At 41.8% G+C, this 23,110-nt stretch overlaps 1 protein-coding gene across 3 annotated transcripts in view; it reads right to left on the bottom strand.

Annotated features, from left to right (window-relative positions):
• The window catches only part of VPS8 (VPS8 subunit of CORVET complex), a 256,850-nt gene extending 247,775 nt beyond the window's left edge, over positions 1–9,075 (bottom strand). For all 3 annotated transcript variants that reach the window (XR_014824480.1, XM_084990588.1, XM_084990589.1), the window contains exon 1: positions 9,023–9,075. The gene's annotated coding sequence lies outside the window, so the exon portion shown is untranslated. The remainder of the gene's footprint in view (positions 1–9,022) is intronic.
• Between the last annotated feature and the right edge of the window lie 14,035 nt (positions 9,076–23,110).

Below are 23,110 nucleotides of genomic sequence, written 5' to 3'. Positions count from 1 at the left end.
TGTAGATAACTGGTATCAAGAGCTGCAATTAACTCCTACGCATTCAAAAACATGAGTAGACTTCCAGTGCTCCTTGAAGATAAGCATATAGACCAGTTCTGTCACTGGCATCCATACAGGGCCACAGGTGTCTAAGGGAACTTAGCACGGACACAGAAAGCCCAGATGGAGAGCTAGTCACTTAATATGATACTAGCAAATCTAAAGGTTCAAATCTACTAGGGGAGACAGCAATGATGCCGAGGATAAAATAATTTTACAGGTGACTAGAGATGTCTGGAAAGAAGGCTCATTAAAAAGAAACACAGACATTTTGAGGAAAAACAGAAATACTAAAGAAAAAGAAAATGTATGCAACTTGTTTTGATTTTTCGTAGCTATAAATAACACCATATCAAGAAGAAAGAGACAATTTGGTTTACTTGAAAAGCTGTCTAGAAAAAAATTCCAAAATTTCTAGAAAACTAAAAATATATTCAGGAAAAAAATTAAGTGTAACAAATTTGCTTGTAAATGTTTTTTGGTTTTGTTATAATTATGCTGAACTTTAAAAAGTCCATCACTTAGCTCTGTTTACCAAATCTATGAAAATAGAAATAATGCCACAGTAATGATGATAATAAAAACAAAGGTCATTTTGTTTTCCAGCCTAGCTGTTTTCCACAATTAGCAGAAATTCTCAGTAGGAAGCTTTTTTACACTACACACTGCCCCACAGGAGGTGTAATCACCACCACCACCAAACTTCCTCACTATAGAAACTTCTCTCATTCTTATTCTTTACCAAAGTGAAGGCAGGAAAAAGGCTGACAACCACTGAGCCACTGAGGAATTAATTTTTTAAAGGGAGTTGAGAATTAGTCCTTGCTATTGTTCTGTTAAAAATAACATGCTCAGGACTTCCCATTGTGGCTCAGTGGTAACATGTTAATCCGACCAGTATCCATGATGACTCGGATTCCATTCCTGGTCTCGCTCAGTGGGTTAAGGATCCAGCATTGCTGGGAGCTGTGGTGTAGGTTGCAGATGTGGCTCAGATCCTACGTTGCCATGGCTGTGGTGTAGGCTAGCAGCTGCAGCTCCAATTCAATTCCTATCCTGGGAACTTCCATATGCTGCAGAATTTTTTTTCTAAAAAAAAAAAGACAAAAGATAAAATAATAATAAAAATAACATGCCCAGGAGTTCCCATCGTCGATCAGCAGGTTAAGAACCCAATTGTTATCCATGAGAAAGTGGATTCAATCCCTGGCCTTGCTCAGTGGATTAAGGATCTGACTCTTGCCGCAAACTTGTAGGTAGCTTGCAGATGCTTGGATCTGGCATTGCTGTAGCTATGGCTTAGGCCGGTAGCTGCAGCTCCAGTTCTGACCCCTAGCCTGAGAATTCCACATGCTGTGAGTGTGTGTGGCCATAGAAAGACAAAAATAATGTTAATAATAACAATAACATGCCCAGAACTCACTGACAATTTTATCTAATTAGGCTTATTTTTTATTACTTAAAATGAATTTTACTCCCTTTAATATTTCTTTTTTATCATAATGAAAAATATTCACTCCCTTTAGTATCTCTTTTTTATCATGAAGTGTAAGCCATGCAGACTCATGAAGACAGATTTTTTTTTTAAGAGATGAAACCAATTTTTCTAGCTAGTACATTTGGTATATTACCAAATACAGGCTAATTTATTTCACATTACAGAAGACAGGCTCTAAGGCTCCATCCCACAAACACATGCTAGCAAATACATTCCTAGAAGACCTAACAGGGCACTCAGTATCTGGCAACATCTGAAAGTATCTTTCCAATCGGTACTAAACGTACTTCTTCTGCAACGAGCCAAAAGCAGAAGTAGTATTAGCGTTTAAAAGCCTTTCTTCAAAGAAGACTGAATTGGCTCATGACAAATCCCTTCCTAATAAAGTTCACTCTTACTTGTACCACTTAGCAAAAATGATTTCAATTCATCAAGGAATGTTTGCAAACATGCACATATTCATATTCAGTGTTTCTTGAGGATAGTTAAATTTTATTCTTACACTTTTTTTATTTTTTATTTTATTTATTTATTTATTTGTCTTTCTGCCTTTTCTAGGGCCGCACCTGCAGCACATGGAGGTTCCCAGGCTAGGGGTCGAATTGGAGCTGTAGCTGCCAGCCTATGCCAGAGCCACATCTTGGACCTACCCCACAGCTCATGGCAATGCCAGATCCTTAACCCACTGAGCGAGGCCAGGGATCGAACCTGCAACCTCATGGTTCCTAGTCGGATTCGTTAACCACTGAGCCACGACAGGAACTCCTTCTTACACATTTTTTTAAATACTGGAAAAGACCACACAGCAAAAACAAAAACTTTAAATGATACAATAACCTAAAACATTTCATTTTTCACATCTTTGTCCCTAAAATAACTCAGAAAAGGAAAACAACTTTTTCTGGTTCTATTTATGTCTTCTATCTGGAGTTAATAAGAGGTTCTCAGAACAGGTCACTGTGAACTCCAATACTCACTATGAACGCCAATACCACACTGAAGAAGTTTCAAGAAATCAATCATTCTCTGAAAAAGGACATCATCCTGCCACTCTACCCTACTTCATTTTCAGCCCTCACTTCACTGAGCTATTATTGTGATGTGGTGGCAAAGTGCAAAGAATGTAAGCCAAAGAGTCGATTAAAACCAACTTTGAATCTGGACTTTCCCAGTTCCTATCTGTGACCTTGGCCAATTTTCTACCCTTTCAGAGCCCCTCTATTTCTACATCTATAAGATGAAATATTGTAGCCATTTGTACTGTCTGACTGGAGCATCACCTCTTGTTCTGGGAAAGTTTCCTTCAAACCATGTGATTCTTGCAGAGGCTGTCAATAAAAAAATCCCCAAGTAATAGCAATTACACAGTATAGCCAGGGTCCTTCACCACAATTAATTAAAATGGAACTGGTAAGGAAAAGCCATTTCCACTGTGCACTAAACAATGAATAATAAGGCTGAGCAGTATCCTCCCACCCTCCATCCAATTCTGTTCTTCAGAAAAGTTCATTCATTCAACACATATCAACTAAGCACCTACTATGCATCCATCCCTGGAGATCAGCCTCTACTGACAGAATTTACACTCTAGGTACAGATTCTCTAGCAAGGATGAAAGCAACCAGGGAAGAGGAGGAGAGAGGGTCCTGATATTATTCAGCTGCAGGCTCCAGTCTTTTATGATATTAGCTCTGGCTATAGACTTTCGGCATTTTGGCTACATAAGTAAACATACTCTCCCAATTTTTCTTTTTTTTTTTTTTCCTTTGGGTGGGGGTGGGAGGTCACTTACAATTGAGAGTCCCAACTCCTAGGAATGCAACTACATATTTTGCAGAGTTACTGTCAGGAATAAATGACATAACAACTTAAAGCATGCATATGTTGGTACTCTCTGGGGTATACCATGAACAATGCCTGAACAATACCTGAACACAGAATAGGTTTTTTAAGAAATTTTAAATTTCCTCAAGATTTCTAAATTCTTCTAAAGTTAAAGACCTGGGAGTTCTTGTCATGGCACAGCGGAAACGAATCTGACTAGGAACCATGAGGTTGCAGGTTCGATCCCTGGCCTCGCTCAGTGGGTTAAGAATCTGGCATTGTCGTGAGTTGTGGTGTAGGTCAAAGACGCAGCTCGGATCTGGCATTGCTGTGGCTATGGCGTAGGCCAGCAGCTGTAGCTCCAATTGGACCCCTAGCCTGGGAACCTCCATATGCCATGGGTGCAGCCCTAAAAAGACAAAAAAAAAAAAAAAAAGCTAAAGACCTGAAACAAGATCTGATAAAGGTCTAGCCAGTGTGAAGCATATTAAAAGTATATCCCTTACCAGAGGGACATACTTCAGATATATTAGAAGTTTCTTCAAGAACTGAATGAGGAGTTCCTGTCGTGGCACAGTGGAAATGAATCTGACTAGCATCCATGAGGATGCAGGATCGATCCCTGGCTTCACTCAGTGGGTTAAGGATCCAGCATTGCTGTGAGCTGTGGTGTAGGTTGCAGACATGGGTCAGATCCCGGGTTACTGTGGCTGTGGCGTAGGCCAGTGGTTACAGCTATGATTCGACCCCTAGCCTGGGAATCTCCATATGCTGCAGGTTCAGTCCTAAAAGGACAAAAAAAAAAAGAGCCAAATGGTAGGGGTTTTGTCTGAGACTAGCACAGGCCCAGCAGAGTATGAAAGATACTTAATAAAAACTTTTAATTATACTATTAGCTCATTCTAAAATTATGCCATTTTGTACATCTACCTCCTCTTTTGTCACCTGCCAGAAGTTATTTTATGTTAACAAGTTTTTCCAACCCAAATATACCTATTGAATCAAAAGGTCACAATGTTCAGATTTTTTTGAAAAGGAGAGTTCACTAGAGCAGCTTCTGTACATTTTTTAGAAATTGAGCTGTGCTTGAATCTACCTTTGGTAGGCAGAATAACAGTACCCAGTGATGCCCATCCTAATCTCCAGAACCTGTGACTATGTTACCTTACATTGTCAAAAGGAACTTTGCACACGTGATTAAATTAGGGTCTTCAGTTGCAGGGCAGTATCTAGGTGGGTAACCACCAAGAGTCTCTACAAGTGGAAGAGTGGAGTTTCCATGACTCAATGGTTAACGAAACTGACTAGTCTCCACGAGGACTTGGGTTCGATCCCTGGCCTTGCTCAGTGGGTTAAGGATAACGGCATTGCCATGAACTGTGGTGTAGGTCACAGACACGGCTCAGATCCTGTGTTGCTATGGCTGTGGTGTAGGCCGGCGGCTACAGCTCCAATTCAGTCCTTATTGGGAACCTCCATATGCCACGGGTGCGGCCCAAAAAAAACAAAAAAATTAAAAATAAAAATAAATAAATAAAAGTGGAAGAGGGAAGCAAAACAGAGTGCAGAGAAAGAGATGTAATAACAGAAGCAGGGTCAGAGAAATACTACGTTGCAGGCTCTGAAGATGGAGGAAGGGTGCCAGGAGCCAAGGAATTTAGGCAATTTCTAGAAATTGCAGAGGACAAGGAAATGAATTCTCTCCTAAAACCTCCAGAAGGACCCCAGCCCTGCCACAGCTCGATTTTAGCCTAGTAGACCAGTGCTGGACTGGTGCACTACTGAACTATAAAATAATAAATCTTGGGTTTTTTGGAGTTCTCGTCATGGCTTAGTGGTTAACGAATCCGACTAGGAACCATGAGGTTGCGGGTTCGATCCCTGGCTTTGCTCAGAGGGTTAAGGATCCTGTGTTGCCGTGAGCGGTGCTGTAGGTCGCAGACATGGCTCGGATCCCGTGTTGCTATGGCTGTGGTGTAGGCCGGCGGTTACAGCTCCAATTCAACCCCTAGCCTGGGAACCTCCATATGCCATGGGAGCGGCCCAAGAAATGGCAAAAAGACAAATAAATAAATAAGTAAATCTTGGGGTTTTTTAAGCCACTAAATTTGTGGTTATTTGTTACAGCAAGAATAGCAAACAAATAACATCAACAAACTTCAATTAATTTGTTTCTGGCCACATTCACCAACACCCTGAAATACTTACACCTCCCTTGTCACTTGGTGTTGCCCAAATATGTTATAGAGCAAGCTCTTTCAATGTGCAGACCAGTGGTGAAATGCTTAATACACGATGCTTAATATTATGCAGACTACACAATAGGTTATATGAAATCAGATTACTCTTAACAGAAATGCCTATCACAGAATCATGATTACCCAATATGTTGTCCATTTCTAAGTGCTGATAAACTCCTGCTTTAATAGTTCCGAGTGAAGATTATCTGACATCTTGATAGTTCCCAAGGCTACTCCCTCTTATTCCCAACCAATAAATAATAGATTCAAGGATCATTTTCAAAAATAAAGACATAGGAGTTCCCCAGTGGCTCAGCAGGTTAAGGATCTGGCATTGTCACTGCTTTGGTGTGGGTTCGATCCCCGCCTCCCTGGCCTGGAAACTTTTGCATGGCATGGGGGGGAAAAAAAGGCATGTACCATATAAACAGCAGTGATCCCATTATGACACTGCTCAACTGAACCAGAACTCTAGAATGTGACCAGGTTAATGTGGAACTTCTACACTAGTTTTTTTTTTTTTTAATCTTGCAGACATTCTCAACCATTCTCAAGTTCCAGGATCCTATTTAACTCACGGACATTCTTTTCCTCCCAAAACTAGCATATGAGACACTTTTCACATTACACTGAAATTAAACTTTTTTTATTTTTATTTTTTGGCTTTTTGCCATTTCTTGGGCCGCTCCTGCGGCATATGGAGGTTCCCAGGCTAGGGGTCCAATCGGAGCTGTAGCCACCGGCCTACACCAGAGCCACAGCAACGCGGGATCCAAGCCACGTCTGCAACCTACACCACAGCTCACGGCAACGCTGGATCGTTAACCCACTGAGCAAGGGCAGGGACCGAACCGCAACCTCATGGTTCCTAGTCGGATTCGTTAACCACTGCGCCACGACAGGAACGCCTAAACTTTTTTTAATATACTATAGCCTGCAAAAGATATCACAAAATCATGATATGGAAGCAATTTTACATGTCGACTTTGTTTCTGGTCTTCCCAACCCAAGTATTTCTCTTCCTCCACTTCTTTGTTTTGTCTTTTTGTGGTTTGTTTTGTGAAGAAAAATGTAATAGAGAATTAATGTCTCTTAGTTTTCTATTATCTTTTTCTAGTAAATAGACTCATTTTTAATAGCGCCCCAATGTCTACAGTGTAAAATTCCGAATTCTAAGCCTTTCTAGGCAGAGTAATTCCTTTACAAATAAGCTTTCTTCCCCTAAAATAGGCACATATAGGCAACTACAGCCCACAAGTGCTTAGAGCTGCCACTATGAAAAAGCCCAAAACTCTGTTTCTCTCTCTCTTCTCCTGGTAAATGTCTAAATAAGAAGAGTGACCATTTAAAACTCAGGAAGTACATACATATAGAACAAATGCTAAAAAGAAGAGGGAGAGAAGGAGAAGAGGGAGGAGGAGTGTCTGAGACCTACCTGTGCATGGTACAAAGTTACCAACAGGAACTGTCAGACCTAACTCTAGTAGCCCCATTCCAGAAAAGTAAAATCTAACCCCTACAACAAGCCTACAAATATCTATATTGTATGTAAACCCTAACATCATTATCATGTAATTTTGGGGGTGCTGCCGATCAAATACCCCATCTGCCTAGCCAGAAGAGTAAGCACCTAACATCCTTGTATCCAGTCTGGTCAACTAGTGTCCTTTCCTGAAATTTGTAAATACTGGAGGTAGGAGTTTTCTTTTCTCTTTGGGGTGCGTAAGCTTGAATGACATAATGCTGTTAGAATGAAGATAATTCAATCATTAATTCAAGAATCATTTAGGACTAGTACAGTCTGGAGTTCCCACTGTGGCACAGCAAGTTAAGAATCCAACTGCAGTGGGTCAGGTTGCTACAGAAGAGCAGGTTCAATCTCTGGCCCAGCACAGTGGGTTAAAGGGTCTGGCATTGCTGCAGCTGTGAAGTAGATCGCAGCTGTGGCTTGGATTCAATCCCTGGCCCAGAACTTCCATACACTGCAGATGTGGCCATAAAAATAAAAAAATAAAAAAAATTGGTTCCTTACATATATATATATACACACATATGACACGTGAAGCTGTAGGTTAAGAGAAGATGATATCTAAACTTCCTGAAAACTCTAAAAAGATCAAAAGTCAAACATACTTCATTAAGTTTAGAAGGCCTTGCTTTTTATTCTCATACGTAACTGACATTTGGCATCACAACAGCTGAAATGTCTATAAAAGGACTGGATACAGCTAAAAATCACTAAGTTTCCCCAAAATTCTGGAAGATGGAAAACATCCTTCTGCTGATCCTGATCCATGTACAGAGGAATGTATAAAGGATAATCAATATGCTATTCGCTTGAGCTCTGGAAAAAAATTTTCTCACATATAACTATGTTTCTCCAACCAGAAATTTTTTTTCTCATTTATCTTTATTCTGCATCTCAGTATCTACTCTTCTTAAATTTAATCATGAGCAAACCCAACTCTTAAACAAGCATGTAGATCCTCCATTCCCATTTATATTAGCTACACTTCAAACACACACCTGATATGTAATTATTTAATTGCAGACATATGGAGTAAGATTGGCACCACATGTTAACATCCCTGTTTGTTTTGTTTGGGGGAAGGTGGAGGGACAGCGTGGTAGAGGACACAGCCTTCCTGACTATTCTAGTCTCAGCCTAATATCAGGAGGCATGCAGGTTTGGAGAAGGCTAGCCAGCCGTGCCTAATAACCCCGGGGGGGTTGGAACCTATCTCACTGACACTACTTCATACCACCCACCCTCCTCTGAAGCACACTCTAACATTTAGGCAGCTCCGTTTCCCCTCTTCTCCAGGTACCACACTTGGAGAACTAACCAGGATACAGGATTGGCCTGGAACGTTAGCTACCCACGTGTTCCCTGCTGCCCTCGCTCTGGGGAACACCTTACAAGCAGAGAGAAACTGGAATGAACCTCACAGGTGCGCAGCAATTCAAAGAGGTGTACACTCCGTCTAAGCCTCCGCCTCACACTCGGGGAGCACACTCACCCCTTTCCTCCAAGGATGGAGAAGCCTTTACCTGCGCCCAAGCCCCAAAGGCAGGCTGCACACCTGTTCGTCTGGAGGAGGGGATTGATCACCCCCCTCCACGTCTCACAATTAGGTGGAGAAGGTAAACCTGCACCTCAGCCTCACACTCGTTTAAAACCAACAAGTGGAAACTGTCTAACCCAGCTGCAGGCCAAACACAGGTCACGCCCCTCGGCCCCAGAGTCAATCCCGCTGGCCGGTGGGCCTCGGTCCAGTTAGCCGATCCTAGGCCGTGCCACTGTCCCGTGTACCCAAGGCTGAAGCTCAGAAACCCGGCGCACGCTATCCTCCCTCCCCGGGTACGGCCCCCGTCCACTATCCCCACCCGGCCGGCCAGCTCTCGGGAGAATCGTTACCTGAGCTCTGGAGGTCCCAGCCCAGGACCCGGGCCCGCGTGACCCCGCCCCCTGCTCTAGCCTCACGCATGCGCAGTATCTACTCAGTGGCCACGCTTCCGCTTTCATCTTCTCACCCCGGTCTCTTCTGGGCGGTCTGTCCCTCTAACGCCACGCCCCATTTAAAGGGCCAGAGACACAACGTCCCCTAAAGGTAATTAACACCTTTGGGAACAGGAGAGTGGAAACTTCCGAGGAGGAGCGCAGGCCAATAAATACTAGTCCTTGAGATGAGAAGAAAAACCCTCCTCCAGCCCGGTGTGGGTGAATTTATCTAGGCTTTAAGAAAGTGAACCTATCTTCAGCCAGCCCAAGAAATGGTAGTTGATTCCCAGGCTTTTGGAGTTTGCAACCAGTAATTTTTAATTTTTTTATTGAGGTATAGTTGATTTATAATGTATTATTTTCTGGTGTAAAGCAAAAAATGACTCAGTTATACATATCTGTTCATATTCTTTTCCTTTACGGTTTATTACAGGATATTGAAATAGTTCCCTGTGCTATACTCTAGAACCTTGTTGTTTATTTTATATATAGTATTTTATATCTGCTAATCCCAAACTCTTAACCATCCCCCACCCTTCCTCCTTTGGTAACTGTAAGTTTGTTTTCCATATCTGTGAGTCTTTTTCTGTTTCATAAGTAAGTTCATTTGTGTCATATTTTAGATTCCACATAATAGTGATACAATATGGTATTTGTCATTCTCTTTCTGATTTAGTGTGATAATCTGTAGGTCTTTATATGTTGCTGCAAATGACATTGTTTTATTCTTTTTATGACCGAGTAGTATTTCCATCTGAATATATACCACACCTTCCTTATCCATTCATCCGTCAATGGACATTTAGGTTGCTTCTATGTCTTGGTTATTGTAAATAATGCTACTATGAACATTGAGGTGCATGTATCTTTTTGAATTAGAGTTTTCTCTGGAGATATGCCAAGGAGTGGGACTGCTGAATTATATGGCCACCATATTTTTAGTTTTTCAGTGAACCATATTGTCCTCCATAATGGCTGCACCAATTTGCATTCCCACAGTGTAGGAGGGTTCCCTTTCTTCCAGCATTTGTTATTTATAGACTTATTAATCATGGCCATCCTGATTGGTGTAAGGTGATATGTCATTGTAGTTTTGATCTGCATTTTTCTGGTAATTAGTGATGATGAGCATCTCTTCATGTGCCTGTTGTCTATCTGTATGTCTTCTTTGGTGAAATGCCTATTTATGTCTTCTGTCCATTCTTTGGGTTTTGTCTTTGTTGTTGTTGTTGTTGTTATTGTTGAGTTGTATGAGCTGTTTGTATATTTTGGAAATTAAGCCCTTGTCAGTAACTTTGTTTGTAATTATTTTCTCCCACTCTGTGTGTTGTCTTCTTCTTTTGTTTGATTTCCTTTGCTATGCAAAAGCTTGTAAGTTTGATTAGGTACCACTCGTTTATTTTTGCTTTTATTTCTATTGCCTTAAGAGACCGACCTAAGAAAATATTGGTACAATTTACATCAGAGAATGTTTTGTCTGTGTTCTCTTCTAGGATTTTTATGGTATCATGAATTATGTTTAAACTATTAAGCAATTTTGAGTTTTGTATATGGTGTAAGGAAGTATTCTAACTTCACTAATTTACATGTAGCTGTCCAGCTTTCCCAGCACCACTTGCTGAAGAGAGTGTCCTTTCTCCAGTATATATTCTTGCCTCCTTTGCCAAAGATTAATTGATTACAAGTTTGTGGGCTTATTTCTGGACCCTCTATTCTGTTCCATTGATCCATATGTCTGTTTTTGTGCCAATACTATGCTGTTTTGGTTACTGTGGCTTTGTAGTTTTGTCTGAATTCTGGGAGGGTTATGCCTGCAGCTTTGTTCTTTTTCCTCAGGATTGCTTTGTCAATTCTGGGTGTTTTATGATTCCATATAAATTTTAGAATTATTTGTTCTAGTTCTATAAAGTGCAACCAGTAATTTTTTTTTTTCTTTTTAGGGTCACACCTGCGGCATATGGAAGTTCTGGGCACAGGGGGGAGGGTGACTAGGGGTCAAATCAGAGCTGCAGCTGCCAGATCTGAGCCCCATCTGTGACCTACACCACAGCTTGCAGCAACACCAGTTCCTCAACCCACTGAGCCACACAGGAACTCCACAACCAGTAATTTTTAATTTTAATCTTTTTAAAGAGGAACATAGAATTACTAGCTTTTTCTTTTGCCAAGTAAAGATAATTAGCCACACACACTAAAAACCAACTATTATTTTCTAAATTCCCATCAACATTGCTCTGTAAAAATACATCTTAACACCAGAAGTGTAGCAGAGATACACTCTCAGATAAAGGAGATATCTTTAAAATGGATTAAAACCTATGTTTATTTCTCTTATTCCTCCTAAAAAAAGATGAACTCTTTCAGGACAGACTGGTTTTTAAAAGCCACCATTATAGATGACATTGGCCCCAGGGCACAGATCTTAGGCCCCTGCTAGAGCCTAACATCAAGAAAATAGAAGGAGGAAGACCACCAGAAGATATTCTTGGAAGGAAATGCAGAAACTATGCAGTTGGGCAAACATTTATTAAGCATCAACCAGGTTCACCATACTTCTGGGTCTTTGAAGGACCTAAATGTGGGTAAGACACAGTCTTGCCCTCTAGCTATTCTGTCTAAGAACTCAGTGTACAGACAAAGCCATAATACAAGGCAGGCTGTTTTGAGTGGTATAAGGAAGATATGAGGCCAGGAGTTCCCATGTGGCTCAGCAGAAACGAATCTGACTAGGATCCATGAGGATGCAGGTTCGATCCCTGGCCCTGCTCTGTGGGTTAAGGATCCAGCGTTGCCGTGAGCTGTGGTGTAGGTCACAGACAGGGCTCAGATCTGGCATTGCTGTGCCTGTGGCCTAGGCAGGCATCTGCAACTCTGATTCAACCCCTAGCCCGGGAACCTCTGTAGGCCATGAATGTGGCCCTAAAAAGATGAAAAAAATCAAAACAGAAAAGAAAGGTATGAGACCGTCATTTCAGAATCATGCATGAGGGAAAATGGGGAATGCTCCAGGAAGAAAGTGTTGTCTTATTCGGGCCCTGAAGGATTTCAGTGGACACAGAGCAGGGAGAATTACTAGCTGAGGGAACAGTAGGATCAAAGGCAGTGCAAAGCAAGATTGGAGACTAGCCTGATGTAGCTGTGGCATTGGCAGTGGCTTTCAAATTGTTTTGATCATCATTCACAGAAAGAAATACATTTCAACTATGACCTATAATATATATATAGTGTGCGGTGCAACTTGGTATTTTCTATTCTATTCTACTCTTCTTTTTAAATGCTGGCCACTAAATTGATTTCATAACATTAAGGCATTGCAACCCAGAGTTTGCAGCACTGGTGTAGAATGTGTCGGAGGGACAATGGGATTTAAGGCTGGAGAGGCTAGGACCAGATCCAGGAGGGCATTGAACACCAAGTTTGGAGGGGGGGGTCTGCTCTTCTGTAAGAGCTTTTGGAGGTCCTTAAGCAAAGGAGTAGCATAATTGTAGCTGTGCTTTTGAACTCTGGAGACCTGCCTTCTGTTCTGAATATCACATTTTTAGAGGAAACCTATTGAGCAGGAGCCTGTCTGGAGCAAAGTAAGCAGGCTGGTGAGATCAGAGACCCTGTCTGAGAGAGAACAGTTGAAAGTGTTGAGCAGGAGGAAATTGATAGAAGTAGGGGGGAACTGGGTTATGGAGGGAGGAGGTGGGGAAGGTCGCTACCTGACCTTTTTGAAATATCTCTGCAGCAGGTGTAGACTTACTCTGTGTAACTCTAGAAAGTAAAGCTGGGACCTGTGGATAGATGTTGTAGGGAAGCAATTCCAACTCACAGTAAGGAGTGCTTAAGCATGGTCCAAGCTCACATTGCCATCCTTACAGGGTGGTTTACATTAATTAAAAAATCAGACTATTGTATCCTTCTATTGAAAACTTGGGAAAATCAGGAGATAAAAGTAAAGCATAAATTACCCACATTTCAGAAAAGAAGCACTTATGATTTTGGCTCATTTTCATTGGGTCTTTTGCCTTGCATATTTGTATTTTTTTCCCTTGCAGCATATGGATGTTCCTGGGCTAGGGGGGTCAGATTGAAGCTGCAGTTGCGGTCTACACCACTATGCTGCAGCTTTTGGCAACACCAGATCCTTAACCCACTGAGTGAGGCCAGGGATCGAACCTGCATCCTCACAAAGACTAACTATGTTGGATTCTTAACCTAATGTGCCACAACAGGGACTCAGTATATTTGTATTCTTTACACAATAGACCTATGTAGAAAATACATTTCTGTACCCTGCTTTCTATTTTTTTTTTTCTCAAGGTTATGTCTTGAACACTATACACTGTTATTCAGATTGTTCACAGATATTTATAATGGCTACATAATTGTGGATAATATAGTTTATTTCACTATTTTTGGACTTGGGGGGGTCTTATTTTTCACTGTTAACAAGAACATTGCTGTGAATATCCTTATGTAAGGGAAATTACTGATTCAAAGGCTTTGAAAGCTCTTAAGTCTGTGATTAACTACTGCCAAATTGCTTTCCAGAAAAATCAGGCCAGTTTTCATTCTCACCAGAAGTGCTCAAAGGGGCCCAACACACATGCCCACCAGCATTTATTTTATCCTTTTTAAAAAGCTTTGACAATTTGATAGAGGAAGTGGCTCTAATTTTAATTTGTAGTAGATTACTAGTGGGGTGGAATATCTTTATAAATTTATCAACCCTTTATAGTTATTCTGGGAATGCAATTTCACTGCCTCTGTTTGCATTTGTGATTGGCAAATAGCACTAAGTGAATTGTTGCAGACATATGAGAAAAAAAAACACAGAGGGATTTAAAAAATAAATGATGCAGTCACACCAAGTTATAGACAAATTATATTGTGGTATATCGTACAAACAAAGGTTAGCGGGGAATTGAGTCATCACGAGGTATGTGGTTAAATAGGTCTGTGCTATTGCAGTCAGTAAAATATTTATGTTGTAAGGGGCAATTTGGTTTCAGCAAAATACCATTCCTTATATTAAATCGACATTGTAAATTTGAATATCTTCATTTGGTAGTTTTGTTTGTATCTAATTTATAAATTTGTTTTGGTTTTATAAATGCATAAAATATATAAAGATGAATCTTTTCCTTAGTTTTGTGTTTGCATATATATGTGTATGCAATATCATAAAAAATAATTTAAGCCAACTCCAGAGATCCGTGAGACTCTTCTTCCCTTACAAGGAAACTGAACATTTAAGTTTGAGAAATATTGGTCTAAGAGGTCTTAAAATTTCAGTTGTAACTATGTAAACATAGGCGCTGGGATTTAAAAAAAAAGAAAGAAAAAGGTAAAAGTGGTGTCAGCTTACATATTGGCATTTTTCTACATTGAATGTTGTTGTCATTTCCTACCTTTGGAAAGAGCACCAAAAGTTATACTGTGTTTAAAGTCAGAGAGTATGTTTTGGCTTAAAATGTACCATTCATCAAAGTTAACTTGGTACAGGTCCTTAAGACCTAGACAGAAGAATGTTTGGATTTATTAAACTTGTCTTTTTAAGTAAGACAAAGCAGTCAAGCAGATAGCAATTAAAATGGAACGTCTGTGAAGTGGTCTTAGGAGAAATTAAACTCATGGGGGAAAAGCTCCACCAGCACTGTAGGAACCTTGGGGTATGGGAATCAGGGAGGTGGGCTGCTTGCATGGCCAGGAGCTAGAAGGGGAAGAGGAGCACCACCCAAGGGATGCTGCTGTTGGCTAATGTCCTGATACCCAACTACTCCTCCAGCTCTTTCCAAGGCAGAAAGGATGGAGAGCATGGTCCAGATGTTGCTTTCGACATTGCATTCAGTGTAAGTCACATCTATCCTGAAGGAAAAAAAAATGTCTTAAGAGCTGGGAGAGGGCAGAGAGTAGGAGGTGGGTAGTTGTGCCATTTCTTTCTTTGTTCACAAACACAATATAAATTCCTCTCTTTTCCTTTTTAAAAAGGAACCTGTGTATAGGGTTCTTAATGGATCAAAACACCCAAGACAGCTGGAGAGAAATGAAATTGGTTATCGGTAAGTGACTCAAGTCGGTCCAGATGTCATTCTCAGGGTCCCTCTGCCCGGAATGTTCTTCCCCCCAAGATAACCCCATGGTTCTCCCCCTCACCTTCTTCAGGACTTTGTTCAAATGCCACTGTGAGTCAGAGCAATACATGCAAAGCAGCTGGGGTGAGTACCCTCCTCCATCCAGGACTCAGGGATCCAGGCTCTTCCCATCTGGTGACACTCTCAGTTGAACACATGGCCTCTGAGTTGTCTGAGGCAGGGGGAGGGAAGAGGCTTACTAGCTCTGAACTGCGTTGGCCTGAAAATGACATGTACCCCTTCTGCTCACAGTCCATTGGCCAGAACCAGCCACCTGGCCCTGCTTTACTTCAGTGGAGGCTGGGATGTGTAGGGGAGCGTGCAGAATATCAGGGGAGCACATCTGACTCTCCCACAGAACACTCCCCCACCACCCTTTCAGTAAAGGCTTTATTTTTCTCCATAGTACTTATCATTGCCCAAAATGCTATATATTTTACTTCCTTATCTGTTAGTTTCTGTCTTCCCCACTAGTACAAAAGCATCATGAGAGTGGAGATTTTTGTCTGTTTCATTTATGTTTTTATCTCCAACACCTAGAACAGTCCTTGGCATGTGGTAAGAGCTTCGCAATTTTTTATTAAATAAGTGAATGAATTCTGCAATGACAATTTATATTTTTGTGAGTGGAGGGGGTATCCCCTGGCCTGATGATGCTTTCCAAGGAATAAAGAACCCCCGTTATGCACACGCAAACATGTATTGAGCACCTACTATGTGGCAGGTATCATGCTTGGTGCCAGGAACACAGATAGGAGAAATACTCTCTGATCCCTAGCTAGAAAGAAAAAACTTTAAAAAATGCAATATTTACGAAGACCCATAATAGAAATAAATTATGGGAGTTCAAAAGGCTAAATTCTTTTGACCTTTAGCGAGAATCAGATTTTATATCCAAATATTACTAAAATGGCAATGAAGAAAGAATGAAGTAGGTGGATGGGTAGGGGATTCAGGAATCATAAATTGCTTTCCAAAGTCATAAAAGAAAGAAGATCTGTATTTTCTACCATTTTGCATTCCTTTTTTTTTTTTTTTTTTTTTTTTGGTCATTTTGCCATTTCTTAGGCTCCCATGGCATGTGGAGATTCCCAGGCTAGGGGTTGAATCAGAGCTGTAGCCACCAGCCTACGCCAGAGCCACAGCAACGCAGGATCCGAGCCATGTCTGCAACCTACACCACAGCTCACAGCAACGCCGGATCCTTAACCAAGCAAGGCCAGGGATCGAACCTGTAACCTCATGGTTCCTAGTCGGATTCATTAACCACTGAGCCACGGCAGGAATTCCCCATTTTGTATTCTTGACAACAGGTTGCCTTTCACTTTTCATTGACCCATTCCTTCTAGTGTCTTCCCACACCCTCCTTCCCTTCAGCCTTAGAGTACAGAGGTGCCCGTGCACTTAGTTGAGAGAAACCTGAAAGATCTCACTATCTAAAAATCTGTCTCTTTCTTGAGTTCCCATTGTGGCTCAGCAGAAACGAACCCGACTAGTATCCATGAAGATGAGGGTTTGATCCCTGGCCTTGCTCCATGGGTTAAGGATTCAGCGTTGCCCTGAGCTATGGTGTAGGTCACAGATGCAGCTCGGATCTGGCGTTGCTGTGGCTGTGGCATAGGCTGACAGCTCCAGCTCCAAATGACTCCTAGCCTGGGAACTTCCTTATGCTGCAAGTGCAGCCCTAAAAAGCAAAAAAAAAAAAAAAAAGTCTCTTTCTGATAAATTTACAATTCCAAGATTGCCACCTTTTGAAGTCTAGTAGAGTATTTTGTCTTCCAGCCCCACCCTTGCCACACCTCCTATACTCATGCAAGCAAATAAGCATGCATTTATCAACTTTTTGAAGGAAGAAATGCCATGTAAGAGCCCTGCTGGCACTCAATAGCAAAAAAAGCAGGGAGAGGGATGTATGGGGACCTGGGACCCAGCCTATAAAGGAAGCCCTAGGCAGGCACTGAAGAGGACCAGGCATCAGACAGGGAAAGGGCAAGAAAAGAGTAGAAGAGATGCAGAAACAGCAAGAGCATCAAATGCAAATCTGACCTATCTCACCATTTTGCCTGGGGATAGCCTAACTTACACAAAAGGACATAGGCCTCTTTACCACACATGAAAATGAAGAGTTGGGCTCAGCTGAAAATGAAAGAAGATTCGAAATAACGATAATGTTCCATGGCATCAGGCCCTAGACTCCTTCTATCTCATTGTTCCTCTATGGAAGGCCTCGATTCCTAAGTCTGTCTCCTGGTCCAAGTCATCTGCTCCAACCATCACGTCCACCTTCTGATTGGCAAGGAAGAGAAAAGGATGGGAGAAGATATATGAAATCTATTGCTGTGTTAACTACTCCAAAAATTACAGGGTTAGAACAGTAGCATGTTATTTTCTTACCGTTTCTGTAGGTCAGGAATCCAGGCATGGTTTAGCCAGGACCCTTGGCTCAGAGTCTATCACAAGTTGGCCACCAAGGTGTTGGCTCTGGCTGCAACATCTCAAGGCTCAGATTGGGAAGGATTGGCTTCCAAGATCACTCACATGGTTATTGGCAGGATTTGCCTCCCTGCAGGCCGTTGGACCAAGGTCTCAGTTCCTTGTCACATGGGCATCTCCATAAAGGCCACTCACAATGTGGCAGCTTGGTTTATCAAGCAGGCAAGTGAGAAGAGCCATCGGGAATGTGAGAAAGATGAAGTCACAGTCTTTTGTAAGCTGCTCTTAGAAGCGACATCCCATCATTTTGGGCTACATTCTATTTGTTAGAATCACAAGCTCCAACCCACACTCAAGGGAGGAAATGACACGAGTGTGACTTCCAGGAAGTGGGACCACTGGGAGTTGTTTCAAAAGCTGCCAACAAACAAGGTTATGCCCACTCCCTTCAAAGACTCTTTCCTGAAATTTCCTACACCAGGCCTGCCCACATCTAGCTGCAAGGGAGGCTAGGAAATGTAGTCTTTATTCTGGTGACTATCAGTCCAGGCAAAAATTAGGGACTCAATCCTGGAGAGGAATTACAGGATTCCGGAGAGTAGAAGACTTGGTGGTCTTAGTGCTCCAATGTCTGGAGGAACATTAGCAACAATGTTCCTCCAGACATTGAGGAAGTCGGGGGAGAAATATGGCTGGGTAGAGTTGTAGGATCTGGGTTTAAATCCTACCTCTGCTACACCTTATGCTGAGTGAATTATTTAACCTGAGTCTCATTGATATCTTCAGACTAAATGAAGCGTTAAACATCTAGCACTTGGTAAGTTCTCAATAATATCTGCCAGATCTCTTTCAGAATTAGCTTAACATCCCAGAAACTTTTTTTCCTCCCAGTGGCTGCACCTGTGGCATATGGAAATTCTCAGGCTAGAGATCCAGTTGGAGCAGCAGCTGCTGGCCTACGCCACAGCCACAGCAACGCAGGATCTAAGCCACATCGGCAACCTATGGTAGCCAGATCCATAACCCCCTGAGAAAGGCCAGGGATCAAACCCGCCTCTCCAGAGACACTTTATCAGGTTTGTAACCCGCTAAGCCACAACGAGAACTCCAGAAACTTTTAAACTAGGCTCTGACAGCCAACCAGCTTGCCATGTGACTCCATGCCATTAACCTAACCTCTTTGTACACCAGTTTCCTAACAGTAAAAGTGAGCACAAACACTTGCCCCACCTATCTTCTCAGGCTGTTATAAAGATATCTAGGTATGACTATATCAATGCTTGTTTTTTCTTTTTTTAATTTGGAATGAAATGCAAATTTATTGTGGCATTAGTGGCCACCAGGTGGCAGTGGGATGAAGAGGCGTGGGTTATGGCCCACCGCCACCAGATGGTGCTGGCATTCAGCAGATAATACCATGGCTTGGCTGGGAGTCTTTGCAAAAGAGCTGAAGGGCTCTTGGAGATGGCCAGGGCAACCCCTCCTCCGACAGATGAGAGAAATGAGAGCAGGGGAGAGGTGGGATGTCACACAGCAGTGAGGACTACAGCCCAGCTTTCCTGACTGGAGCCTTATCAGGGACGAGGGTGGCTCTTATCCCTACACAGAAAGATGCTCTCACATTCTCTCTAGACTTGCGCTGGAAACCAAGGGTGTTCCCCGTCTTCTTGTTCAGGGATTTACCAAATTTTAAAAGCTTGAAAAATATCCACAAACATCATCTCTCTCTCTGGCTGTGTAGCATAGTGGTTAAGAAATGTGATTTTAGGGGAGTTCCCGTCGTGGCGCAGTGGTTAACGAATCCGACTAGGAACCATGAGGTTGCGGGTTCGATCCCTGCCCTTGCTCAGTGGGTTAACGATCCGGCGTTGCCGTGAGCTGTGGTGTAGGTTGCAGACACGGCTCGGATCCCGCGTTGCTGTGGCTCTGGCGTAGGCCGGTGGCTACAGCTCCGATTGGACCCCTAGCCTGGGAACCTCCATATGCCGCGGGAGTGGCCCAAGAAATAGCAACAATAACAACAACAACAACAAAAAGACAAAAGACAAAAAAAAAAAAAAAAAAGAAATGTGATTTTAGGAGTTCCCGTCGTGGCGCAGTGGTTAACGAATCCGACTAGGAACCATGAGGTTGTGGGTTCGGGGCCTGCCCTTGCTCAGTGGGTTAACGATCTGGCGTTGCCGTGAGCTGTGGTGTAGGTTGCTTTGGCTGTGGCCTAGGCTGGCGGCTACAGCTCCGATTGGACCCCTAGCCTGGGAACCTCCACATGCCATGGGGGCGGCCCAAAGAAATAGCAAAAAGACAAAAAAAAAAAAAAAAAAAAAAAAAAGAATGTGATTTTACAGTCAGACAGACCTCGATTTATATCTGTACAGCAGGCTCCTCACTGCAAAGTTAGGATGCTAATTTCTAAGAAGGTTGCTGTAAGACTAAGTGAGATATGCAAAAATAAGAGGGGACGTTAATTATTACATCTAAGGAGTTCATGGGTATTGAATTAATTTACTTCTCACCTTAGCCTTATGTGATATCTACTATTATTAAGTTCATTTTATAGAGGAAGACAGTGAAGCCTAGGGAGGTTATAACTTGCCCACACTCATAGCTGTAGGTGGAAGAGTCTGGATTTAAACCTGTCTACAGAGCCCACACCCTTAACCATATTTATTACTAATTACTTGGCAGAGAGTAAATGCCCAATAAATGACAGATATGGATCCACAGCAGCCAAGCTGAAAATTCCAGCTTGAAGGATAAGGGTTTGGAATGAACAGTATAACCACAACGCACCTACACTTTCAGAGTAGTGAGAATAGCAGTTGGAAGAAAAATGTTAACGTATCCAAGTTAATAAAACAAAAGTAACCAACAAAACTTTTTTTAAGATAACTGAAACACAGCACTGGGCCTTAGACTTTAGAGACAGAGAGAACAGGATTTGACTTCTGATTGGCCTCCCGCTGGACCTTGGGCAAATTGTTTTAACATTGTGGAGTATAAGCTTCCTCATCTAAAAATTGAAGCTAATGCTCTACCTTGCAGAATTACTGTGAGTGTTAAAAGCCAAAGCGGCTGAAGTGCACATTTTTAAAATGTGCACATTAGGGCAGACCTTTGATTATTACAACTCTTATTACTGCACAAATATATGAGCTGGTTCAAAGGGATTTAAGATGTTAAGATATTGTTCCTTCCCTCAAGGAGCTCCTATAAGAGGTGATGGATGTACGCACCATTTGGTGGGAGGCGTCTTAGGAGAGCTGAAGTGCAGTGGGCATTAGAGGAGGGCAAGGTATTTTTCTAGCTGTGACAATTGGAAGTTTCATGGATATGATATTTAGATTCACCTTGAAGGGTGCTCATAAAGGAGAGCCTTCCATAAATTTTATTAGCCAAAATAAAGGGGCCAGAAAGAGCCTGTTTTGGGGGGGAATAGTAAGTAAGCAGTCCACATGGGAAGTGTGACTCAGGCTTAAGAGTGTGGCAGCGGAACAGGAAGGGAATTTCCGGTTAGACTTGGCACATTAAACGTATGCATTTGACTCTGTTCCTAAAATGATGGGAAGGTAATAAAGTATAAACCCACAAGGACTCTAGGAACAAGAGAAGATACAATAGCTGATGGAAGATGTAGAAAATATTTTGGAAGATGAAAAGTAGTTGGATGAGTATTAACAGACTTAGTAAAGACGAGAAAGCTGCCTGCAGGGCAGGCAGGGGTGGAGAAGCTTTCAAGAAGGAAGCCAATTTGATATGAAAAAACCAACCCAAGCCAAACCTAAACCAAACCAAACAAACCACCAAACCGAGAACATTTTAGAAAATAGAGGTAACTCTGAGGCCAATGGGGTGGAGCTGGGCTGAAAACACAAGGAAACATTGAAAGTCTGATTCCTCTCTCCTAGCCCTTGTAGCCAGATGGCTTTTCCACACCATCCAGCAAAATACAGGAGTTTACTCTCTGAAGAGGCCAAAGGAGAAAGACTGTGCCCTTGGGGAAGACATTGGGCAAAGCAGATGGAGGAGACAAGGCACCTTACTGACAACAAGGGGATTAAGTGAAAGTCTCCATCCCGACCAGTGTGCTTACTGCTCTGTTCCTTCGTTAGATTCCCAGAATGCTGGAAGCCTGCCTTACACTCTAAAGGAATGAGATTGGAGAAGTGTCTGCTGGGTAAACCGAGGTGTGGCCTACCACTCAACCAGCTTGCACACACACTAAGAGCTCTCAGTGAGCTCAAGAGAAATTCAAGAAGAAGGAAAAAAAATTAAACAGTCTTACTCATATCTTCAGAGGGAAAGGAAACCACTGCACCCATGAAACAAGATCAGGGCTATAGAAAAAAGAACTTTCAGAGATAAGAAAGGGCTTTTGGAGACATAGTTAAAGTTTTTAAATTGTATAGGTTTGGAAGAAGAAATTTTAGAAAATCTCCCCAAAGTAAAACAATTAATGATTTTAAAAAATAAGAGTTCTACTATTGTGCAGTGGATTAAAGATCTGGTATTGTCATTGGAGCAGCTTGTTTGCTGCTGTGGCGCACATTAGACCCCAGCCCAAGAACTTCCACCTGCTGTGGGCATGGCCAAAAAAAAATTACAAAAAATAACTAATAAGAGACAAAATACAAGAACACTAAAGGATTGTTGTAGGAGGTGCAATACTAGAAGAGAAAAGTTGGGAAAATAATTGTCAAAGAAATCATTAAAAATTTTTCCAAGATGGTATAAAAAATTATATTAAGGCACATCACTATAATAGTTCAGACATCGGAAGTAAAAACAGACCCTCAAAGCTTCTAGAGAGAAAAACTAGGCAATATGTAAAGGATTGGGGTTCAGAATGTATCAGATTTCTCAAAAACAGTCCTGAATGGGCATAAGGGATCTTTTGGGGTGATGAAAATTTTCTAAAACTGGTTTGTGGTGGTGGCTGTATGTATACTTGCAATGGGTGAATTTTATAAATTCAATAACATACCTCAATAACTTAAAAAATTTCAGAGTTTCCATTGTGACTCAGTGGTAACAAGCCCGACCAGTATCCATGAGGACATGGATTTGATCCTCACTCAGTGGGTAAAGGATCTGGAGTTGCTGTGAGCTGTAGTCTAGGTCACAGATACAGCTCAGATCATGCATTGATGTGGCTGTAGCGTAGGCCAGCAGCTACAGCTCTGATTCAACCCCTAGCTTGGGAACTTCCATATGCCACGGGTACGGCCCTAAAAAGACCAAAAAAGAAAAAAAATCATAAAATAAAAAACTATAAACTTAATATATAAATCATTTCAAATATAAAAATGTATAAGCATATTTAAAAACAGCTAATGTAAAAATCCATGTGTAAATATTAAATACATCCTTGAAAAAAGCTACTACAGAAAGTAAAAGAAAAACAAATAAAAGCACTGCTGAATGGAAATTAGAAGATCATTTCTGAAAGAAAATT

This window comes from Sus scrofa, chromosome 13 (genome assembly GCF_054392235.1).
Source record: "Sus scrofa isolate SSC_HxYL_T2T_F1_AM1 chromosome 13, Sscrofa_HxYL_maternal_Yorkshire_Landrace_v2.0, whole genome shotgun sequence".
Taxonomy (NCBI): domain Eukaryota; kingdom Metazoa; phylum Chordata; class Mammalia; order Artiodactyla; family Suidae; genus Sus; species Sus scrofa.
The sequence above is the reverse complement of the archived record's forward strand: the minus strand, read 5'-3'. Positions and strand labels throughout refer to the sequence as shown.